The following is a 10,445-nucleotide window of genomic DNA, read 5'->3' as shown; positions in this document are numbered from 1 at the left end:
TATTCATAATCGTAAAGATGACCTACTCAGTATTTGCTTATTAATTATAAATTTATTATTAAAATTTAAATGATTTTAAATATGCCCGTAATACTGTAAATTTTGAAATAAATCACATTTTAACAATTGCTAGATGGCGCTGTAATAGCTGGCAATGCAATGTAGGCAACATTTAGAAACTATAGTTTAAAATCTAATTTGTGTGGATTGTTCTATTGTATTTTTAAAGCATTTTATGTTAAAATTATATATTTTTTCGTATTTTTCAAAGCATTACTTGGAAATAAATCTAGATACCTACGACCGAAGTATACCGACCGAACAGACCGTAATTCGTATACATCGTCGATGTTATTTGCGAATAAATTATTATACAAAACAAATGTTTTTGTTTTGCGAATATTATGTAGTTACCTAGTTCAATAAAGTTGTGTGTATTCCCTTTTTATTTAATTTTCCGAAGGTATAAATTGATAAATAATATGAGAAATTATTACCCGCTTGCATGCATGTGCCAAACAAAGAACATAGGTACGAGTTCAACAGCAGCGTGGCTCTCATTCAAGGTAGAGCCGAAATTACTACTTAATATATTTTATGATTGGCACCCTTTGATGATTTTTATCGAGGCTTTCATATTATTATCATTTTTATGCATCTTGGACGGTAAATTTTATTAATAGAGATAACAATAGTTCATTGTTTAGAACATGAGATATCTAGATATAGTATCGGATGTGATGTAGGTACTGTTCGATTGTGTTCAATGTTCATACATTAGACTCTATATTCTATAATGATTAGTGACTTTATCGATGGTAGATAATATTATAGAGTACAGCAGAATATCTTGATGATTTCTGTGAATTGATCTTCGCAATAGATTGATAATTTATATAATTTTTAAAATTGCGGGTCAAGATGAAAAACCTATAAGAAAAATGTAAAATATAAAAATAATACCTATGTATTTCAGTTCAGTTTATAATTTACTATATAAGAAGTATATAAGATAGATTACAATTTAAATAGCCATTCAATCTATAATATTAAAATGTACAACTTTAAATACATAGACATGTAGAGCTGTTAACGAAATCTATAGAGACTATAGAGCAACTTGGATATCAATTAATGTTTTGTTTTTTTTTTTATTTTCAAAAAAGCACAACACAATTAAATTATGTTCATCTTTGCCTCCACAGCCTGTAACGATATTATCATGTTCAGCTGTAATTCGTAGGGGCTTTGGTCCTTGTTTTGCCGTTATGGCACAAAAGAAAGGTATTTTCGTAATTCTTAAAAATCTGACTTAGTACTATTAGTACAATGGAGTAGGCTCTAATAATATCTCTTGGGTTTACGTTTATTCTTCAGGAGTTCAGGGAGATATTACGTCACCGTGTGCAAATCGGTATAGGTTTAATATCCGAACTATTTTTCTTTCTTTGATAATTATATTTAATACCTAATATGTAGCTAATGATAATATACGTATGCTAATATCTTAACATTTTTGATAACTCATGTTGAGTCTTAAATTATGTACTGATTGTAACTAGAACTAGGTAACAGGTAGCGATTAGAAGTACCTAAGTGATAACCCCGTCGAGATTATTACACCAACAAACGCTCTAGCCTCTATAATTGCTTCAGAATTGTTTTAGAACAGGATAAGCCAATAGTCCTATGCGGATGTAAATTATTCTAAACCCATACATTCACGCGAACGTAGTAGCTTGAAACTTGAAACAAACTACGCTCAGAGTTCAGACTTCGACGGCCCAACGATGAACGAAGTTTCAATTCAGTAATAACTGCGAGGCTGTACGGACTGCGCGCCTTCGGCCCCGAATCCCGCGTAAACATTTACGTCAATCCCAAAAACTTTTATATGCATAGAGATTGCTCTTCTATCCTTGTGAAAGTGGATATCCATCAATATAAACCAGTTTCGAATAATTAAAAACTTTTATCTAAATTTTATTGGACTTTTATCGACTGTTGCAGTTTGTTTATAGAAGCGATCGCGGCGGTCATTTAGCCGGTTGTCATCAATTCGCAGGTTTGTATTTACATTTAAAATGGTTAATCTCGCAAATCTCTTTTGTTGTATTTATCAGTATTCTGCCTGGTACACTGCCAATTTTCGTAGTCCACAAAGTTTCGTCAACAACGCAACTCTACCATCAAATGAGATGAGCTGATAGACGCGGACATTATTGAGGTTTTAAACCACAAGTAACGAAAAGATTAATGATGAATAACAATTTTGTTAGCCTTGATTGACTTGGGTTATTTATTGAAATTTATGCCGACGAAAGTTTAGGTGGAAAAGACAAATAAAATCTACATCTGCTCGTACAAAGTTCTCTACAATCTCATATAAATATTGCACGCCTCATAAGCGAAGCGTTGAGGTGGGTACTACCTGTGGTACTACTGTCACTTCGCGCAAAACATCTGATTTTTCAAACTTAAAATGTCTTTATGTATCATACATTGCACTTGTAAGATAATACATACACACACATATTAAGAAAAAACACTATTTTTAACGTTCATGATATTTTTGATGTCATTTTTGTTATTTAAACTAGTTAAAAAACAGTTTAACAAAGTTCTGTCTTGGACGTCCGTGTGTCTGTATGTGCGGATCCTTTTTCTTGTTAACACGATAGCGACCGAAATACTTTACTAATCGAGTCTTTTTTTTTCTCTTACGCTTGAGTATGCTCAGGAATAGAACCCTTTCATTTTTCAGGGTCTGATTCGATGTGGTTTAATTGTTATTAAATAAACAAAAATAATAATTAATAAATATTTATTAAAAAAAAATTATTAGGCGTGCACTTTTGGATTTTCCAAATTATTTTTTTTTATACATAGATCAATCTGTCTGATTAAATTTAATGGAAAAATTAAATATGTACCTTCATAATCTCAAAAAGTTTAATCCATGCAAAGATTCAATGGTAAAGTCAAATAAGGTACCTATTTTATATCGTAACTTTTTCTTTATATTTTGTGATAGCCTTAAGATTTATTTAATTATTTATTTATTTTGTTTGTTATTATAGTTATACTTGTATACGTAGTATATTATTATTAGTCTGTGGTTATACCTCGTTACATCAAAAATATTTATTCTTGTCAAGCATACCTAATAAAAGATTGGATAATGACACTCATAAAATTATTATGCTCTTTAAGTATAAAAATTAAAAATATACCTCCTAAAATACCTACTGCGTCTCAAGTTGTTTATGTTTCGCCGTGACCAACATTACATTAAGTACTTATACGGTTACATTTCGGGTTACTTTTGCTATTATTGGTTTGTTTTACCAAGTGATTGCATAACTGAAAGCATAAAGCTTATACAATAGGCCTGTGGAGTGACCGTCAACATACCGGTTCACTGTTTACAAATTGTTGCATTGCTTGATTGCGATTTCTCGATTGTTTCATACGATAATATTGTTCTAATTACCTATTAGCAATTTTTTATTGATAAGAGCAGTACATAGAACAAAGAATAATATGAGTTATTTTGTTTTATTTATTTTATATAGGTACATGTGACATTAAGTTATGTACGTAAGTACCTAGTAAACAAGGAATAAGAATCTATTGTTACCTGAATACAATTAGGTAATATTATTTGTGCGTAGGTATTCTCTGTATGAGATTGTGATTACGATGATTGCTATTTTCCGCTCATTAAAATATCAATTTCATTTGCCGAAAAAGCAATAGACATATGTATATAAAAATAAACACGTTATCCTTAAGAATATTGTCACTATCTTACCTACCTACATGTTAAAAAATTCACATTGAATTGGTAACTTCCGGCAATTAAGAGACTTTGGATGAAGGAAAGAAATATTTGTAGCATGAATACCTACTGTTTTTAAAATTATATATTATTCTCTCTTTAGAAATTGTATATCATGTTATTATATCTCCAATTTTGATAGTTAGTAATTACTGATACAGCCCAATCTGACTCATGAGCCATGGCTCACTTCGCAATGTAAACGGAAATGCTCTGATTGAAATAACAAGGGATCCCATAGATGCCGTAGCTATTTCAATTTTAAACTTGCAATTGATTTAGTTTTCCTAAATTATTAACTGTAATGTTGCATTAATAGTTTAAATTAACATACCTACTTCCTTGTAAAAATTGCCATAATAAACACCAATTTGATTAATATTGTAATAGTGGTAGGTGTACGTACCTACTACAAAAGTAAACCTATACAGAAAAATTAACCTTGCATCAATCATGAAAATATTAATAAATTTATAAACATTGGTTAATTAATAATCATTATCACCACGACTTGCATGAATATTGAGGACAAAATATAAAGCAGAGCGGCTGGCGGTTACCTATTAGAAATTACACAGATTTTATTTTAAATTACTGTTAGGTATAAACTATCCCAAAAACCCAATAATTTATAGAGTGAACTTTATTTCATTCTATGCCGAAGAATTTCAACTTGTCCCCTTTTAAAATAAAATATAGAATAGTCTAGGTATATTAAACGTCGAAAAATAATATTTTGAATCTTGGAAAATTACTTTGCAACCAACGGATAGTCTTTATCTCCTTTTGACAAAGAAAAATAAGCGGCGCGGTTTATTTTATATTTTTTAATTCCGCCGGCTTTTCATAAATTTAAATGGCCTGTATCATTTTATACAATGAAGCGACTTCTTTAGCAGCCGCCACTGCAGGAACACAAGCAACAAAGATATTCTATCTTCTTCAATATATTTATTTATTTTAACTCTTGAATTTCAAAAAGGTCTAGGTAGATCAGAAGCCGATAAAATTAAGCAATGTTTAAAATTATAAATGAGTTACTTACTCAGTTTAAAATAAGAAAGCTTATATGTACTTAAACTACACTACTTCTAAACTCTAAAATCAAAATTAAAATAATTAATAATAAAGTAGCATTTTCCTGGAAAATCTCTAATCCTGAAGAAAGAACTGAATATCGTTGTCGTCAAAACGCGACGTGCTCCCGTAGCTCATCAAGAAACAATAAACGTTTTTTTTAGAAAATTCAAAACATTCCACACTCTATTCGGTTCTCAAATTCAAACTCAAACTCAAACATTTATTTATTCAATAATACTTCTTTTAAAACCACTTTCGAATCGTCATTACATATTTTTAACATTTAAACACCGATTCGGAATCTATGAGAATGAGAACGGTATATCTATGGAGAAGAACGGGCAAGAATTTCTATAGTTGCTCTTTTAAAATCGTGTCAATATTGCAATTCAATTTTACATAATATGTAACTTATATCTAACTACATAATAATATATCATAACATATGCCAAAGAACTGTCCTGTGGTTCTTACGCGACTACCCTCCATGGATTTTCATCTTCCATATATTCTTTAATGCTGTAATAGGCGTAATAGCTATAACAGTTGACTTTAGAGGTTATATTTAACATAGTTTAATATTGAAGTTAAAGTAGAAACATCACGAACAAAAATCTTAATTGCAAGAAGCAACCATGATGTGAACATGATTTAAGTATTGTAAATGGGTATGTCATTTCATTGCTCGTTTCCGTCATAAAATTGCATGGTTCTGCATCGAGTTGACAATTGAGAAACGATATCATTAGTGCCTTCTAATGACACGGCTGCGTTAATGACCGCAGAAAACATATTTTTTCATGTTCCATTTCCTATCAGGGAAATTATGAGTGTGATGGTATAATTAGGCCTGCTTGGTAGCCCTCCACTTAGCATCGATTGTTGTAAAATGACTTGGTGAACAGTAATAACAGACAAAAAAGTCGAAAATTCGTTTTTTATTACATAGTAGCTAGCTAGATGTTTAGAGTTATATGTGGCGGAAAATTGGAGCTGCCTGTTTGTGAATTACCTACTCTAATTGGTATAGCCGTGGACTAGGTCAGTAATTACATGCATATGAGGTCTTTTGAATTATCATTTACTATTTCTGATATACTTTGTTAATAAAGCATTTAAAATGTACTACCTAGGTATATAAAATAGGTCTAACACTCTTGTCTATCTAAAAATAAAATATTTTTCCAGAGTAATTCATATACATAATAGGTCCGTAAATCTATTCGTAAATGCAGATTTGGCTGCTACAGGATAGGAATATTGGACAAAAAAGTATATTTTGTTTAAGTGTCACATTAAATAAACTTTTTCATATAGATTGTAAATAGCATTTCACGCAATACTGAGCATAAAGACTCGCACAAAATTTTACGCAAATACTTGAAATACTCGCATTACGTCTATAGAAATTGGCACGATTTGGTGGTCACCGTCAATTATTTCGAATGCTATTTCAATAATGTACTTACCTACAGACAATTCACAAGTTTAGTAATAATAGTAATGATTTTTCTAATGGTTTTGGTTGTTTTAATGGGTCAAAATTTAGCTGTAAAATTTGGATATGGAAATAATATTGGAAATAATTAGGTAGGTACAAGTACTTACTTTTATTGCGTAATATTATTTTAAAGGACATAATGAAACAAAACAAGACAGTTTTGTACAAGGATGATGATGCAACATTACTCGCCTATATTTGGTACTCAGTGCATATTTAGTTGACGGCTTATTAATTGCATTAATTTGATTCCTTTCGTAACGCATTGCGTGGTTTACGTTACATATTATCATTATGTATGATTTACGACTTATTATTTAATTCATTATTTCCTCAAAATTTTTTCGTTTAAACTTTAAATCTTTGAAACGCAACACGTCTTGATCTCAAAAGAGTTTTATACGAGTAACTCTATTCTGCATATTGTAACGCAGAATCATAATATGTACATTAAAATTAAAAACTCAATGCATAGTTTTACTATAATGAAGGCTAATCAAAAATTATGTTTATAAGGTTAACGGATATACCTATTCATTACCTATTTTGTATTATTTCTTCAAGTAACTATTTAAGGTTAATTCAATCTTTGGCTTGCTAAGTTTATCAAGGTTTTAGGAAATTCGAAAATCCATTTTCTATTTGTTGTGTTCCTCTAATCAGAGTTTTACAATTAATATAACTTCCAGTACGTAGTACTAAAACCTGAACATATGTATAGGTACGTAGGTAATGACAATCACAGCTCCATTGTTTATACAAATGAGTGCAGTCACCACGCGAGAAAATCGCAGAATTGCACAAACTGATGCAGCAGGTACTACATTTGTTGGTATCCAAATTGTGTGTCAGTTATACATTTGCAACGTTTATCTGATCAAGCCAGAGTATCTGTTAGTTTTTAAACACACTTCGATATATTGCAGTTTTATCTGAAACGTTAGATCGTAACGAGATAATAACGTTACGCGTTAGCTCCCTTTTAGATTACCTATGTAGGCAGTTGTGATAGAATAGATTATTATCTGTTTTATGGAATGTATTTGTTAATTGAGAGCATGTTTAAGTACCTACGTCGATAGTTTTTGTACATTGAAGTAAATTAACATTACACTGCTATTACAGTTTCTACTTATTTACATACTTGTAAAGTAAACACACGTTACTACGACAAGAATACGATATTTCCCTTTAACTCACTGTTTGCCAAGTTCCTATGTAATTGATACAACTGTTGCTAGAAGTAGCGCAGCGTTACAAATTATCCAATCAGAGAAATGTTCATTAAAGAAACACATGCAGAGTTAATTTACTACGGCTTTTAAGAAAAACACCGTTTCGAATGAATTGTCTACTGGCTTACGATATCGATGGTATTGTATTAATTGGAATCGAACTAATTAAGCTTACTGCTAACCACCGATCGAGATCTTATCATTATACCATTTGTAATTACGTGAACAGGCATAGTATTGAAACATTTATTGAAATAATGGATTATTGTAAGCCAATTACTAGATTATGCTACAATGGTCCCCGCTTTTTTTTGTAATTCCGTGCCTACTCCAAGTTAATAACACAAAAGTATATTTTCTAATGAAAAAAGCATAAACTTGAAACTTTAGTAAGTGCCTAGTTTTAGTATCGCTATAAAAATGATACCCTAGGCTTTTCTCCTTGGTGAGTATAAATGGATATTTGACATAATATCTTTCTTTCTAATATGCAAATAATGTTCTGGTTCAGGTAAACTTTTTCTGCTTTTTCATTGTTATTAATATTACAAGTCTAGTAAAACCTTCGCCATTTTCTTGTTAATGAAAGAAATTAAGAAGCAAATGCATGCTGTAATGTTATTTACACTTGCTTATTAACGAAGCGTTCCTTCTAAGGCTTTAAACTTTATCCCATTCACTGCATATTCGCGAAGAAAATGTAAGAATGCAGGTAGATACTAGATACTAAAGAAAATTAGAAAATATCTAACACCGTCATAACGACGTTTACTATGGGAAGTATCCATTTTTTGTCATTAAAGTGGGCAAATAATATTGAAACAAAAATTTAAACATGTATTTTATTTACTTAGTAACTTACTTTTGCGTATTTAAAATGTTCAATGATTATTTTATTAATAAAACACCAATTTAAATTCTTTAGTTTTTATTTTATCTTATTTTAACAGTTAGGTACAACTTACAAGAATACTACGCCGTTCATAAGTTAAGATATAAGTTGAATGGAAAGGTAAAGACGACCTTGAACTATCACTTGGAATTATGTATCCTAGAATTAGAGCTACATTAAATGCTAGCTCTTCACTCTCGTCGAGGCTAGGCGAGGGAACGCGAGCACGAGAGTGTAGTCGGAGCCCTCGCGTCACATCGCCGTGCCTCGTCTCGCCTCGTCTGGTCTCCGCCTGGAGTCGGTTTTTTGGGCGCGAGTCAAAGGACGCGAGGCGCGAGAGCAGACGAGGCGAGATGCGGCGTCCACATTCTCGCGTTCAGTCAATCAGTATGCCACAAGACTTTTCGTTATCAATCAATATTTCGTTATCCACCATCGCCTTCTTCTCCAATGCTAACTAACTTTATAAAGTGTGATATACTTTAAAAAAATACTTTTATTGTAGTGATTAATTTTAATAAATTTTAATATAATTGTAATTGAATAAAATTTGCAATTTTAATAATAATTATTTGAATTCTGTATATAATTAATTACTCATTAAATTTTTATTATATCATATTTTTTATAATTTGACGAATATAATTGTAATTTTAAATTTGTAATTGTAATACTTTTTTGGTTTACCTATATAATTAATTTTATTAAATTTCTTTAATTTTTTTTAAACTAATATTTAAATTAATAAATTGACGAATTGTAATCGTAATTAACATTTTGAACGCTGTAATTTCCTATAATTAGATGTGCAGAAGATCATGTACTTGGATTAGATGTAACGAATGGAATCTGTATCCTCTGTCGGAAATTCTAAAATAAATAAATAAATAAATAAAATTAATATACGCAAAGACGCATAGAGTTGCGGCTATTGTCACTTCAAGCACGTCCATTATGCTCGCGACACAGAGAGAACTGAACAAAGGCGAGAGTGAAGATGGATACAACCTCGTGTTGTCTCGCCTTGCTTAACCTCGCTAAACCTCGCCTCGCCTAACCTCGACGAGAGTGAAGAGCTAGCGTATCAGTCTGTTGACGTTACGGATTTAACCTGATTACTTTTACAATAAAACCTCAAAAAGGTCTCAAAATTATTTATAATGGAATTCCTAGACAATAACGTGAAAAAGTAGATAGTTTTTACATAACCCATACAGTGAAATATTCTCAGTTTCTCTTACCGTGTATCTTGTATCAGTAGTATATTAGCAATAGAGGTATTGTATTGCACAAAAATTCTCACGCTTATGTTGAAATCAAATCGTGAATCGGGATGCGAATTTTTATATGACGTGATTTGTGTGCAGGCTCGTGAACGATTTCAAATGTCATTCAGTTTTCAACCGACTGCGAAATAACAGAATATAGATATGTTTTATGTTATTGAAATTTAAATACTGCTTTGAACTTACTTGATAAATTAATTGATGCCTTCTAAATAATAAAATACACGAAAAAGATATGTCCATAATAATAAAAAGTTTCCATACATGTACTGTTATTATATAAGTACATAGTTTTAAAATAGATCATACAATTTTTCCGCATTTATGATAAGGTATTTAAAAAATAATAATAACAATCAAGTTTATAATCAAACAGTGATTATTTCAATAGAACTGCGACATATATTTTGCGACATTATTCACATGAATTGTTACACGCTTATTACCCATATATAAAATACTTACAATACTTATACCTACAGCATTAATGCCGAAAAAAACAGACTACGTAGTTACAAATCAATGCCTACAGCCGGCTGTTTGTCAGTCGGAACACGGGGTCATTTGGAGACAATTGATACATCGAGACGCCGTAAATGCTCCTCCGTTC

At 31.0% G+C, this 10,445-nt stretch overlaps 1 protein-coding gene and 1 long non-coding RNA gene across 2 annotated transcripts in view; one reads left to right on the top strand and one right to left on the bottom strand.

Annotated features, from left to right (window-relative positions):
• Positions 1 to 10,445, bottom strand: part of LOC149906645 (uncharacterized) — a 118,136-nt gene that overhangs the window by 27,883 nt on the left and 79,808 nt on the right. The gene's annotated exons all lie outside the window — the stretch shown is intronic.
• Positions 1,799 to 10,445, top strand: part of LOC149906648 (extracellular serine/threonine protein CG31145) — a 76,063-nt gene continuing 67,416 nt past the window's right edge. The window contains exon 1 of the mRNA XM_090104808.1: positions 1,799 to 2,065. The gene's annotated coding sequence lies outside the window, so the exon portion shown is untranslated. The remainder of the gene's footprint in view (positions 2,066 to 10,445) is intronic.

The sequence above is a fragment of the Colias eurytheme genome, chromosome 8 (genome assembly GCF_061535395.1).
Source record: "Colias eurytheme isolate Ceu_HAF_F1 chromosome 8, ilColEury1 Martin Lab GWU primary, whole genome shotgun sequence".
Lineage (NCBI taxonomy): Eukaryota > Metazoa > Arthropoda > Insecta > Lepidoptera > Pieridae > Colias > Colias eurytheme.
This window is presented reverse-complemented; position numbering and strand designations above follow the sequence as displayed.